General features: G+C 36.0%; 1 long non-coding RNA gene across 2 annotated transcripts; it reads right to left on the bottom strand.

Annotated features, from left to right (window-relative positions):
* Nucleotides 1–5,967: 5,967 nt before the first annotated feature.
* Nucleotides 5,968–15,627, bottom strand: LOC139131136 (uncharacterized). 2 transcript variants are annotated; one of them, XR_011552057.1, is made up of 4 exons: nucleotides 15,581–15,627; nucleotides 8,760–8,926; nucleotides 7,337–7,463; nucleotides 5,968–6,769 (listed from the first exon to the last, which is right to left on the bottom strand). It is a non-coding gene; the product is annotated as an uncharacterized lncRNA (long non-coding RNA). The 2 variants fall into 2 exon arrangements; XR_011552056.1 differs by lacking the exon at nucleotides 15,581–15,627 and adding an exon at nucleotides 14,633–15,512.
* Nucleotides 15,628–15,907: the final 280 nt, after the last annotated feature.

Below are 15,907 nucleotides of genomic sequence, written 5' to 3'. Positions count from 1 at the left end.
ATGTTTTTAGTTTGCATCTTGTGTCCCGTTTTATTTGGGTCATGACGCTTTTGACGGACGTGTTACCTATGAACGACTTAATCTGCGCCCCTTCCCTGCACAAATGAATGAGGTTTCGCTTGTATAAGGGAGCGTTCAGTTATTATCGCCGGCAAATTCTTCCTGCGCATCAGTCAAAATAAGTGAACCCCCTACCCATTGCATAAAAATTGATGACCCAACTTTTAAGATGACAAAAATTTCATGACCCCCCCCCCCCCACCACCACATTGCTTGAGCAAAGTTGCACACCCAACACCCGGGGGGGGGGCGATAGAATCCGAAAAAACAGATTCTCAGATTTTTTCAAATGACCCTTCTTACAAACTAACAAGGTGTTAATGTTCAAATTTCCCCTTCTGACTTGCTATAATTTTGAAATTACCCCTCAAAGGGATTGGACAGAAATTACCGGTGGATCACAATTTTTCTGCGCAAGCATGTTTGTACTAAATTTTGATATTTGGATTCAATTGATAATCATCTGTTGATAATGTTGATTCATTATACATGGTAGTGTATGAGAAAACTATGTAATACTTTTTCAATACAAAACTGTATCTTTGCATTTATAGATATTTAATAATTGACATAAATGTACATAATTGGAATAGGGTTGCTACAACTGGTATGTGGACAAAAAATTTGACTGTAGAATTTCAGCAAAAATGTTCATTTACTATAAATGGGAGTCTATGATAAAATTGTGAATAATTTTTTTCCGATAAAAAACTTGCTATACTTGTGCATATACAGACGTTGAATAATTAACATAATTGTACTTGATTAGAATATGATGGTTAAAGGTGCATATTATGTGTACAAAGAAATCTGATTTTGGAATTTCACCGAAACGTTGATTCTTTATATATCGTAGTCTATGCGGAAACTGAATAATATTTTTCCAATACAAAACTATCTAAATCTGTGTATTTATAGACGTTTGATAATTCATTTTAAAGTACTTAGTTGGACTAGATGGTTAAAGGTTGAAATGTGTGCAAGAAATTGGATTTTGGAATTTCACTGAAATGTTGATTCACTATACATTGGAGTCTATGAGAAAACTAAGAATAATTTTTTTTACAATGCTGAACTAAATTGATTTGTCCTATTATAGGTGTTCGATAATTGATACAAGTGTACTTGATTCAAATTCGGTATTTGAAAGTTCAGATGTTGACAATAATTATGATATTGGAATTTCACCTAAAAGCATAATGTCACATTTAATGGTACTAGTAGTCTACAGGTAAGGTAGTGTTCAGAACTTAATTCAAGGGGGAGCCTGGAGGATTTTCTATTTTCCAGATGATTTTTTCCATGCCCCCCTGGTAAATTATGGAGAAATCCATGGCCCCCCCCCCAATATTACACACACACACATACACACACACACACACACACACACACACACACACACACACACACATATATATATATATATATATATATATATATATATATATATATATATATATATATATATATATATATATATATATATAGGCTATGGTGGAAAAGGTAATCTTGCTGCAAAAGAGTTAGTGTTTTTGTTAAGGTAACTAAGTATACCTTGAAAATGAAAAACTTAAACTTTTGCTCAAATTTTCATACATATATATATATATATATATATATATATATATATATATATATATATATATATATATATATATATATAATATATATATATATATATATATATAATATATATATATATATATATATAAAAATATAGTGGTGAATGAAAAGTGACCCATGCGGACTCGAACCCACACCCCCCGTAGACATTACGGATGCTCTACCAACTGAGCTAATGGATCAGTCGGTCCAATGTGGGCGGTCCTGACTCTTAGATGGGGCTTTTCATTCGTTGTGCGTTGATGGTGAGTAAGGCGGCTAAACTCATCACCTAACCTTTCAACCTAAGGATCCCGCGGGATTCTACAGGGCCTCGCACACAAGTCACCAACTTAGGAATCAGTTATTGGTAATGAGGATCAATCTTATATATATATATATATATATATATATATATATATATATATATATATATATATATATATATATATATATATATATATATTGTTTTGCAAGGACTGTAAGTGGCACATTATTGGGAAAGCTAATAATGAACAAATCAGGTTGTAAATTTCTGGAGAAAAGTTAATAATGAAACATGATACTTCTTTCGTTTTGTCCACTATAAATGGTCTGTTTTATAGACCTTTCCGTGATTATTTTGACGATTACTTTGTCCTAGATGTTGTTATATCAGTGGTCTATATTAAACACGTTGGTTGTAAATGTTGCTAAGTTGTTTTTAACATTACATACTCGTAGCAAGTATTCAGAGGAAGATATTATAAACTAATGATATACAAAGCAGGGTGTGTTCACTGACTATATAGACAAGTTGTTTCACTGTTTTCTCCCATAGGTGGAAATGAATTTAAAAACTTAGAAAATGTTTGACGGTGGCAGGTACAGACTTTTAAGGTGGGGGACAACCCAATACCAAGAATATCGTCATATTCTAGAAATCACTTATGTTGTAGCTTGTAAAATGGCTGTTCCAAATCTACTTTTTGTGATAATTTACATTCAATTATCCATTACCCCATGATTTTGAGCTCTACACATGACTTTATTGCAAATTTGACCTGTTCAAAGAAAACAATTGCCATGGTGGATAAAAATGTTGTTATTTCATTACACTCTTGATTCTTAAATATTGTTTACATGTAGTATTTCTGATATAAACATCATGTATGAAGTTACTCATCCAATAACAAAGATGCCACCTTATTTAATGTAAAAACGATTGTGAAAAAATTCTCTTTAAAAATCAAGCACAGTAACATGGTATTTGTTTTACATTTTTCAATAAAGCACCTTTTAGTGGATCATTTGTGAAAGTTTTATGAAATTGATAATATTCCTAGTATGTTTTCTGACATTTCTACATGCTTGCAATCCTATGCAATGACTAATTTTGCACAGCCCCTGGGTAGTCTTGTACCTTATGCCAAGAAAAATCACTATTTGCATCAAACCTATAATTATTTATCTTATTGCAAGGCAAAACCAATCATTTTATACTTTCATTCTGGGGTACCATGCAAATCCTCTCTGTACTTTTGACAGTGCAATTTGTGTAAATAAACATAATACAAAGTAAGTTTTCTCACTGATACACATGATACACAATGACAAGCACATAATTCAGTTAAAAATTGTCGGAGTACATAATCAGCAAAGTGATATCTATCTTTGAAGTTTACTGGTACACAATTTGCAGGTCTCTCGCTATGTATGGAAAGTGAGATGTTACATTCACGATTCCAGCATACATTTTTATCTGATGATGCTGAATAACTTGCAGACTCACGGTGAAAATTGGGAAACCCAACTAGTGTTTTCTTTTCTCTTTTTTCAAATTTGGTTGTCATAAAACAAAGTGGCTGACAATGAAAGCAACAATCGTGAGGAAAATTTCAGAACCTTTGTTGAACAGAACACCTTATCCATAACATGAATTCACATAATGTCTATGTTACATTTCTACTAGTTCAATTCACAAGTCAATGTTCATAAATGCAGATAACCCGTGATACATCAAAGTTCACATTTTGTAAGCAGTACATTTTTTATCAGAGTTGACAGAGCATGCATATTTCACATTCTCAGGATGTACACGTTTTAACTTGTTAATTTGTTTTTTGGCCTCTTCTACCAGCTGTCACTGAGAAATCCTTGATCATACAAATCAGGACAAATGGGAGTCTAAAGTATTAGTATCATTACGCAATGTGTGAGCCTACCCACGATTCCATTCATACACAGTGAGATCACTTCTTGACTACAGCAAATTTCTTGTGTACATAGGATGCTATGGTCAATATTTCAACAATCTGGCACCATAATATTGATGCACATGATTTTCTGGATACACATACAGAATTATTGGAAAATCAACCCCCTTTCCACGTAGGAGTTATCAAATTTTTAAATTTTTCACCAGATATTTTTGACAGCCGTGCATAATTATATAGATCAGGACTTCTGGGCAAATATTTAATTGACGTTTTTTTTCTGTAGCCCCCCTAAAAGATTGTGGTATTTTTGTCTGCCCCCCCAATTTTTCTTGGGAAAAATGGATGCCCCCCCCCCGAAAATCCTCCAGGCCCCCCTGGAAGTAAATTCTGGACACTCCCTAACGTTTAAATAATTTCCCTGACAAAACTTGCTATCTGTCTAATATGTAAGTAATAGTCATTGTTCATTACCCTCAGTGAACTCGATTTACAATAAGACAAGCCTCAGGGCTGCCAAGTCAAGATGTTCATGTGACGGATAATTATACTTTTGTTCAGATTTACGGTTAAATGACTTCAGAAAATGAAATCATGCAGCAAATCATTTTTATCTCCCAGAATATTTCTGAACACTGAAACTGATCTTTGGCGGTACAGATACTTATGAAAATTATATGACCCCCTCTGAGCTGTTTGAAAAATACATGACCCTCCCCTTTGCAGTTTTCAAATTTGAGGTGACCCCCCTGCACCCCCCACCCCATCCCCGGTCTAATAACTGAACGCTCCCTAAGTTTTAATGATCGACGGAGCATAAACGACCAGACAGGTCATCAGACATAAGGTCAACTTCATCATGGCTTATTTTCCCTTGCTGATCTAAAAGGCAAAAATCTGATGACCTGATAGTGTTGGTAGATAAACATAAGGACAAAATCTGTAAAAATGTAACAAAATATCAAAGAAACTTGGTAAGTTTTATTGCCAGACCTCAAGGCATTCTTCCATTATTTAATACCTCATTCAAACGTTTGACAACCTTGCTTTAATTGAAATTCACAAATTCAAACGCAGTCTCAGGTTAAATAACAATTAATGTAAATAAAACATACGGAGACAAACAGACAAACATCACACAAATGAAAGAAAAGAAATAAAAAATGGGAAAACAAGTAAAATATTCTACAGAAACTAAGCAACAGATTCATCGAAAAATGTAGGATAGCACAATTGTCAAACTTACAGGGCCTATGTCATCACTTCCAAAGTACCTAATTAACTAGCAATGAAATGGTCCTACTCTCAACGTTATCAACTGTCAGAAAATTGAGAGAATGACTACATACGATGATATAAAGTCTCACTGCTGCCTGGTTTTTTTTTTGTTTAGTGTATCACTTGGTTGTTTTTTTTCCTGTCTCTATGTTAGCTGTTCGGTATTTTTTTGTTTCCTTGTTTATCATTCGGTCTGCGGCCCTGCGGCCCAACACATTGACAATGAAGACAGAAGCTGTGCTTCACGCATTACCTACACCGACATGAACACATTGACACCAATGCAAGATGATCTACATGCTCATATTGCTACTTATGCATGATCTCAGCTCTATTCTTTATGTTACTTCAAATCAAACCATTAAGAAAGATGCTAAAATTTATTTTCATGCTAATACCTGTACAGTAAAACACCATGAAATAGTATATTCTTACTAGTACTACTCTTCCTTTCTGCGACAACTCCCCGCCTTTGTAGACTGTGCTCCGACAAACACAAAATTTCAAATTATATGTCTTTTGCAAGCAACGACCTATTTGTAGACTGAATCTGTTTGTTCAGCAACTTACCAATTTTATACATTTGTGATTGTTGTGTACAGGCATGTGATAAACTGTATATATCAGTAAAGTGTTAGTCCATATCTACCACATTTGTAGAATCAAAGATAACATTTCCCCAGTTGCTAACAGTAGATTCCGCAGCCATATCTTGATGTACATTGTGATTACATCTAGCTATTTTGTTTCACTGTTAAAAACAATTTTACACTGAAAATTCAGTATTTGCAGTGTAAGCAAGAAAATAGCACTCCATAAACACACATGCATAGAAAATACAAAACTTAGGTTTAATTACAACATATAAGAACATTAAAATATACATCAACACAGAAATATGATACATAGACTTCAGAGATGTGGTTGTAAATTAGGTGGTTTAGATTCACCATTTTGTTACAATTTTAGAAATGATCAAATTGGCCACTCTTTGGAAACCTAGACTATTTTGTTGGCTATGTATACAGCAAAGTGCAAGGATATTTCATAAAGTTAACAAATTTATTCTGTCCTGCGTGAATAGCTCAGAACAACTTGAATACGGGACGGATTTTGCCGGTGAGCAACAATCACAATTTGTGCACACTGCACATAGGTGACTTTGTTGACGAGCTTCTGCATTCAGCATCTCACTGGCCTCTTCTCTGCAGATTAATGCATTGACTTCCAAAAATAGCACAGAAATATTTCAAAATATTATTTCAGAGTCAGAATTTTGGAATTGTTGTCCCTTTGAGGGCTGCTCATTTCATACTATCATCAAACTTTGCCAAACGAGAAACAGTTACATCAAACCCAAGAGATGCCAGTTCTAATGTTACAGAATTTTGGCTGCCAGGCAAAATGGTCATCATAACAAATTATTTTTTTGTCTTTTGTTTACCTTCCACTGTGATGATCATCCTAGTTCTTCTTGACCAGAAATTTAAACTTCTCTAGAACAAATTGTGTACCCTTCAAAAACAGCTTTCTCCATATGTGATAAAGTGGTAACTTTGATGGAGAATAAATGCCATATGAAACCAGACACCACAGCTGGAGTGTCCATGATTGATGTAAATATCCAGGATGATCTGTTGGAAAAAAGAGTGTGAATGAGGAATGTCATTAATTCTCAGTGTCAATAGATGATCAAAGTCTTTGGACCAAAACCATTACTGATGATGCAGCATTATGAAATGCATCCATGAAGGCTTCTATTCAGTATTTTTTGTGGTCAGATACATGTACAGCTAGTCTGAAATAGATATTGTCTTATATGTAGGTATGACTCTTGAGAATGGCTGTACTTCATCTTTTGACAAAACTGTATCATAAATTGCCAGTTTTCCATTCAGCAAATATATTTAGTGTCACATACAGCATTTAGTTTAAAGGTATACTGTCACCGTTCCAATTTTGCCACAGTAACCATGGAAAGAGAAAATCTAACCAATCACATACGTATTAAGCGGGTGGCCACTTTTTAAAAACCGCGCCCTCACATGGGCATTTTGAATACCAAGGAATGCTCTTTGACCACATATGGGCATATTCAGATTACAGGTGACTGTATACCTTTAACACTCATTATTTGACAAAGAAATGCTTAATGGTGATGACACTGATGATGATACAAAATTAATAAAGTTGCAACAAACCATGCAACATGATTGATAGTCTTCTGCAGGTATGTCCGTTGCCTTGCACAGTTACAGCAATCCCTCTAACTGACGATATCTCTAAAATCTTCAAGTCAACACACAAATTTTGGAATTGGTCACTATTCTGAGGCAAAGAAACATACACAGAGGGTTGAAATTTTTGTTAGGCAGTATCAATGTTCAGCATCCTTACATTTTCAACTCTTGATACAGATAATCCACAATTACAATGATAATAGAGACCAAACAGGATGCTGCTTAATTACACTAATAAGTCTCCTGGACTTGTAATGAGATGTTCAACTTCGCACAGGTGCATAGTGCAGATATTTATCAAAATTCACTATTACTACAGTTGGGACATTTCAATACCTTAGATCGTTAAAAATTTACTTGAATACAAAAGGAAATGAATGCAACCTCGAATCTACGGAGTTGTGATTTGTCTTTACATGTGTTTCGAGACTTCAGTATTTTGTCTGTTCATCAGTCGCCCTAGTTGTTTGTATTCCCTTCTTTTGGTTTGAGGAGGTGCACACATTGTACACATGTATATCGATTGTGATTTATGTGTTTTGATACTTTTTGGATATGTTCCTTATCTATACCATACAGATCTCTGATTCTGAATGTGGGTGCATGTACAGATGATAATTTCCTGCTTTGAAAAAGTGCTTTTTATGACGATTGACTGCTGTTTTACTGAGGTCACTGTTATTGTTTCACTTTCAAGTAAACTTTACAATGTCCTAGCTCTCCAGACAGCAAATTACATTTGGCACTAGTAATTAGTATTTGGCTCAAGGGATTCTTGCTGTATAGTGCTTTGCAAGCCAGTACCAAAGTTAGTGAGTACATGTGTGCTCTATCCAGACAACATGCACTCACTGAAGTGTGCGGCAGTGACTGATACATCAAGCTACACTAGCTCAAAAGCTAGCCATTTAGAACACCCAGTAATTGTACCTACATGCACAGTGAAGATTTTATGTGAAATCATGAAATCAAATATTTCGGATTGACAAGACATACCAGAGTATCTATGGTGTATATTCTGTCACTTTGAAATAAAAGTCACCATGCATCAAAACTATGGGTGTTATTATCATCAAGCACTTCATTCAGTTGCTGAGCAATTTCCATGGATGAGAAAATTTTAGAAATACACTGTCAGTAACGCTTTTCTGTATACATGAAATGCCTGGTGGTTTCCTACAATGTTGCCCAGTTGTTTTAGAGAGCAGTTGCTTGTTTACAAAACCTTTGAGAGTGGTTGGTTTGCAACAACTTTAGACAAACCTTTGAATTTACAAATAGCTAGTACATAGGATTGTGCATAGGTTTGTTGTATGCTCCAAGTTACAACACTTAGAAGGCAATGTCTACTTGGAGCAAACGAGTCATAAATATACATACTCACTTCTTGTATTCATGGACGTGGTACACACATGTACATGTAGTTGACATGCTGATATATGCATACACTGTGAAGACTGACATATGAGCCTCAAATTCCAACAACGATGAAGAGGATCAAAGAACAGAGGAATATGACCTGTGGTTTGCTGATCCTACACAGCTATCAATCTACAGAAACAGAATACATTATATGTTAGACATACACGAAATACATGGAAAAATAGTATGATTCAGTGCATTATATTTCCTGGGTATACTGAGCACTAGATGTACTTAATGTTTTCAATATGCCGATTGAGTAACAGAGATAATCCATCAATATGCCTTTGATTGTAGTGGTGAGATCATCAGAAAAGTGGTCAGCACATGCAAAGGTTTGGTAGACAGGTAAATGGAGTGGGAAACCTGATACCATTTCTATTGTCCTCTAAAAGGATGTGCATTAATTACCTCCCAGGGAACACTTGTTGTTACGGTAGCATTACTACAGCTGTAGGAAATCTTGGTAAAATTCACCAGGGTGCCATCCTCAAAAATATCACTGACATATTACTGTAAACTTTATGATGGCAAATCCGATTCAGAGTGAGTCTACGGCCAGGAAATGAGGAGAAATGACATTTTATTGGATGGAACAAGTAAATGTCATGATTAACCCTGTTCAGATTGACCAGTTTGCGTCGGTGTAGCACCGGCCCTGGTCCCGGGCCGACGTAAAAAAACAATGTGGACACGCTGTGTTGGCCTAGGGCCGATGCAGTTTGGTCCCTGCTAGAAGGGGGGTTCAGGGCCGACGCAAATTCACGTGTGTGGTGCAGTGTGGACACGTTACGTCAGCCCTGGTTCCAGTTGACCAGGCCTCCGCCATGGATCGAAGTTGAACTAGTCACACTATTCGCACAAAACAAACGACGTTTGAAACTAAAGTTTACACCTATCGAAAGTTTTCAATCCAGTCTTTACATGTATCATCCCATGTACGCAGAACTTAATCCCCACCAACGTTTGTTCCGCAAACGAGACCAAGTCATTCGATTACACAGTGCACGTAAATAGACTAGGGAGGCATGTCAAAAATGCCGCGCACTGGTTATTTCTCCATCGCGGTCTTATATATACCATATGCTCATCCAATAAATAGTGAAGATCTCTCCGATGATTAAAAGGGCGAGTTGTAGTCATAAAAACGCAGGGAAATCATGAACAGTTGAAACAGCGTGCCATTATTCAAATGTGCCATTTTGAACTTTGACAGGTCAGAAGCCACAAAGGAAGGTAAATTTAGATCGGCCCTAATTCTGGTACCGGTAAGTGTTGATAAGTGCGGACGCGAACCAAATTTAATCCCAAAAGGACAATTATTTTGCGTCAGCCAAAATTTCAGTTGGGTTGCCAATGTGAACTAAGTATATAAGACTCACTGATCCATATATAAACAAAAATTTGAATCTTGCCATATTTACAGAGTGTTTATAACCTGCAAACATCATACAAATTACACTCCAAAGGACACAGATATGCGTACCACAGACAGAAAGAAGAGCAAGCAATTCTAGTATAATAAATAAGCACTTGGATTTGGGACTAACATTACTCTCCTCAGATTTAATTACTGTACCCATTTACTGCAATTGTGGAAAGTAACTGCCCTAGCTGTTTGTGTTTTAATTGACACATGTAAATTTTGCCTCAATATTGCAGTGATACTGTGCAGTGACGCACTTCTTAAAGGGCAATGATATTGCTCAAAGAAAATAACTGGTGACAATGGTGTTTTTTACAATAAAATACACTAATGGCTGCAATATTACACTGTGCTCCAAAAGAGTTGTTGTGTGTCCATTAACTTTTGTCAACCTAGTGCTAAATTTAGCACACCTGTTATTCTGGCTACTTTTTCCTATTCCTATTTGTAGTCAGCTGTTCATAAAGTTTTCCTTCAATTTATCCAGTTCTGTTATTCAGCTTTTACACTGACATGTGTTTTGCCTCGCAGAGACAGAGTACTGCTGTTTTAAGAAGGAATTTTAAGCGTTCTTTTTTACGTGTTGGAAGTTGGAACATCCAAGGTGGTTTATCAAAAAAATGTGATGATGAAGATTTTCTATCAATTGTTAACCAATTTGATATAATGTGTATTCAAGAAACGTGGCTTTCGAAGTCAAACACTGTTGCTTTTGATAGTTATAGTTATTTTAGATCTGATAGAAATTTACAACATAAACGTAGTAAACGTGCTGCTGGGGGATCTGTTGTTGTATTTAAGTCATGCTTTAAGTCAGGTATCCATAAGATGAATTCAAAAATTTCTGACTTGCTCTGGGTAAAACTTGATAAGGATTTTTTCTCATTTAATAGTGATGTTTTTATGTGTTGTGTATATTTGCCTCCACAAGGGTCTGTAATGCATCTAAATAATGATTATTTTGAAGCTCTTCATTCTGAGATTCTTGAATTTTCGAGTTTGGGAGACATAATTTTAGTAGGAGACTTTAATGCTAGGACAGGTAATTTGCAAGATTATATTCAACATGATGACATAAATCACTGTCCTACACCTAATGATTATATTCCTGACTCCGTACATCATAGAATTTCAATGGATAATGGTAATTGTAGTATCAATCCCTTTGGGAGACAACTTATTGATCTTTGCATTCAAAACGGCTTACAGATTTTAAATGGTAGAACTGCAGGGGATCTTTATGGAAAACCAACTTGTTACAAGGGAAATGGATTTAGTACAGTAGATTATGGTATTGTTCAAAGAATTTAGTGGACCGGATAGATTATTTCAAAGTATATGCTTTTACACATTTCTCTGATCATTGTCCAATAGGTTTTTCCTATGAATATTAATAAGATTGTGAAGCAGTCAGTTGATGTAGAGTGTAAACCATGTCCAAGTAAATATTTGTGGAATGATAATGCTAAACAAGATTTCTTAAATACTCTGCAAAGTTCATCAATTCAAGAAGACTTTAGAAATTTTAATATTGACTGTCAAAGTTCCCATTCTTGTGATGATATTGTAAAAGTATTTGAAGGTATTATTCACAAAGTTTCAGATCGCTGTTTGCGTAAGGTTACGCCGAAATTGAAAAAGAAGAAATCAAAACGTGTTTTTCAGCCTTGGTTTGATAAGTCTTGTTTTTCACTTCGTAAAGATCTGAAAGATTGCTGTAAACTGTTGAATCGCTACCCAAATGATCCACATATTAGAGGGAGATGTTTCACTCTGAAAAGAGATTACAAAAAATTGTTAAAATATAAATGGTCTTCTTTCAGAGAGAGTCAATTGAGGAAGTTAGAAAAGTTTATTCCGAAGACCGTAATGATTACTGGAAATTGTGGAAGGATATTTCAGGGAGTCATGTCAGTAAGAAAATAGACTCGTCTATTTCTCCTAGTGAATGGTTTTCTCACTTTAAGCAGTTGGGTAATTTTCTTGTGAAGAAACTGATAATGTTTCTAAACGTATTCTTTCTGAATTAACAAAAATGGAAGCGGCCAATGAATATGATGTGAGTTTTATTCTTAATTCCTCATTTACAGTATCAGAAATTTTAAAAGCTTTGCGTAAATTAAAATCGGGGAAATCCCCAGGTGTCGATGGTATTTTGAACGAAATGCTAAAATATGGTGGTTCTTCCATACTTACTCCATTGTGTTCATTATTCAATGTCATTCTCAGATCAGGAACGTTTCCAAATGCTTGGAAAAAAGCATATTTGGTCCCTGTGTTCAAATCAGGTGATACATGTGATCCGTCAAATTACAGAGGGATTTCTATAAATAGTTGCCTTGCAAAACTGTTTACCTCTGTGTTGAATAATAGGCTTATAAACTTTCTTAATAGCAATGGTATTCTTTCGCCATTTCAGTCTGGTTTCAGAGCAAAGAGGAGAACTGCAGATAATCTTTTAGTTTTGCGTTCAGCTATTGATCAGCATGTCTATGCGAAATTTTCTCAGTCAAGCTATAGTCCCAGTCGTAGGTACCTATATTGTTGTTTTGTAGATTTTCAGAAAGCATTTGACAGGGTTTGGCGTACAGGTTTACTTTGGAAATTACAGAAATATGGCATTAATGGTAATTTTTATAGCTTAATTAAGTCCATGTACAACAACATTAAGTATTGTGTGAAAAGTAACAATTGCTTTACTGAAGAATTTGACTCCAATTTAGGAGTTAAGCAAGGGTGTAATTTAAGTCCAACTTTGTTCAATATTTTTATAAATGATCTTCCCAGTACATTTGGTTCCAGTGAGGACTGTCCTATCAAACTTGGTAAACTCCTTATCAATTGTCTAATGTATGCTGATGATCTTTTATTGATTTCAGGATCTGAAACAGGCTTACAAAGCTGCTTAGATAAACTTCATAGTTTTTGTCGTGAATGGAATTAACTATTAACATAAAGAAAACGAAAGTTATTGTGTTCAACAAAAGTAATCATCTTGTAAAAGGAGTTACACTCACTTACAATGGAGTGACTCTTGACTTAGTGAAAGAGTACTGTTACCTTGGTTTTGTCATTACCCCAAATGGTAAATTCAAAGGTAATTTTCACAATCTTAAATTGAAGGCAATGAAAGCTCTTTTCAGCCTTCGTAAGGGCCTTCAAAATGGTTCACTTTCTGTAAAAGTTGCATTATCACTCTTTGATAGTTTAATTGTTCCTATTATGACATATGGCTGTGAAATATGGGGACATGAAATTAATGACAAGTGTAACTTTCTCAATGATGTTAGTATTTCTTATTATAGATTTATCCTAGGAGTCTCTAAATATGCACCGTCTGATGGTGTTGTTGGAGAGCTGGGTAGATATCCAATACACTTTATGGTGATAAAACACATGCTCAAATACTGGCATCGTTTGGTTTTATCAGATGACATCTTATTGAGATCTGCTTATACATCCAGGTTGAATTCAGATTGGTATAATTATATACAAAGCATATTGAACTCTCACAGTGGGAGCGATATATGGTCTTGTGTTTGCAATATTAATTCCACAGTTAATAATGTATATGATAGTTTATGTGAAACTTATGAACAAACATGGCTGAAAAACATTCATAATGATAAAAGGAAGTGTGGAATGCAGAGGAATAAGCTCCGAACTTACAGACTTTTTAAGACAAAATTTGAATTTGAAAGTTACTTGCTAGATATAAGATCTTTTACCTATAGGAGGTGGCTGACAAAACTAAGAATTTCGGATCACAACCTACAAATAGAACTGGGTAGAAGGTCAACTCCTAAAGTTCCTGCAAATGAAAGATTCTGCAAGTTTTGTAAGTCTTTAGTTGAGGATGAATTTCACTTTGTTATAGAATGTCCAAAATACAGAACGTATCGAGATGGTCTATTTTCATCCACAAGTTTGTATAATCCAGGCTTTCTTGATTTGAATGACAGAGAAAAGTTCATATATATCTTTACTGACAAAGATAAACTACCTCTTGCCAAATTTATTTCTTGTACTTTAGTTCCTCCCCCAGCAGCAGCTTCATCCAGTGTTTGCTGAGTTTTGTAATTTTTGCCTTACCACACTCCTTGAGTGTGTTGTTGAGCAATAAAGTATTATTATTATTATTATTATGTTTTTTACAATAAAATATAATGACGACTGCCATTTTTTGCAAGTATGAAGAGACGAGAGAAGTATAATCCCACACCCTAATTGGCCGAGAAAATGTCTCACTGCTGTCAAAAGATGCAACACATTGATAAATTTAATAACATACCTGTCATGTCACGGTTTGGTGGAGGGACTGTGGTCATGTGTCTCATCTATACTACAGTTACAAGTTATAAGAAAAAAGGCTCTTTTAACCGATGATGAGTGTTGTGTTAGTCACTTACCAACCATCCAGGTTCCCACAGACACTTCGCACCAAAACCACTTCGCACCATACCATCTCGTCCCATACCATTTCGCACCAAAACCACTTCGCACCAAAACAACCTCGTACCAAAACCTCTTCGCCCCAAAAGTCACGTCGCCCAAAACCATTGCGACCCGAAAAAAAAACACGACTTTACTCCCCAATTTATCGGTAACCGTGAAAAGCTGAAAATAACCAACCACTGCCAGTGAAGTTTTAATCACCTTTCTACCATCCCGGGACTGAAATCTTGAAATTGTACACATTTCGAGAAAATGACATCGCATCGTGCAATACCGCGCACGGCACCTGATATGTACCATTTAGTAGTTTGTGTGTTTCTTTTTTCTAATATATGGTATGGTTTCATGGAAGAATAAATGGTTCGTGGTAGCCAAGTTGCAGGTAAAAACAACGTAATGATACATCGTGACATCGATGTTTTAGGACGAGTTGACGGTAAGCGAAGTGGTTTTAGTACGAGGTGGTACTTGGGGCGAAGTGGCGTTGGACGAGGTAGTACTTGGGACGAGGTGGTTTTGGTGCGAAATGGTTTTGGGACGAAGTTGTGTGGGGCGAACTGGTTTTGGTGCGAAGTGTCTGGACCCCGGCCCTATAACACCGGTAACACACAGCCATACCACGCAGAGCTATGTTGCTGCTTAGATAGCCCAGCCACAGTTCCTCTATACATGGATGTAAAAAATAGACCATGCTCTATACTAGAGGGACTGGATAGCCGATCGAACTCGAAGGCCGACAGCCGAACCTCGGCAGTAGCAGGGAGGTAGCCCCATAGCGGTGACTGACTACCTCCCTGGTAGTAGCTAGTATAAAGAATGACTGCTAGCGAGGTTCGGCCTTCGACTATCCATTCAATTCAATACTGCATTGTGCTCGGGGCACTGTGAGCAGTTGTACGTACATGTGGCTAGACGCGGGTCACTGACCCTGCAGTTTAGCGGCCATCTTGCGGATAGAATGACTCCTCAAGTCAGTTGAAATGTAGACAGTCGATGACGTCAGCTCACCTCTTGATTCTGCTATCTATCGTGATTACAACCAGACGGTGGAGCAAGTAGGGCTACACGCGTGCAGTAGGCGTACTACTGTGGAGACTGTAATGCCGATGTTGTTGAATTAGTCATTATGAACATGTTTATAGTAACACTATACTAATGACCGAGACATGCATTTTACACGACTTGTGCTAGTTATTAGCCGTTAGATGACGTCACGTACATCGGTATCT

Source organism: Ptychodera flava, chromosome 4 (assembly GCF_041260155.1).
Source record: "Ptychodera flava strain L36383 chromosome 4, AS_Pfla_20210202, whole genome shotgun sequence".
NCBI lineage: Eukaryota > Metazoa > Hemichordata > Enteropneusta > Ptychoderidae > Ptychodera > Ptychodera flava.
Note: the sequence above shows the minus strand (reverse complement) of the source record. Positions and strands in the feature narration are given on the sequence as shown.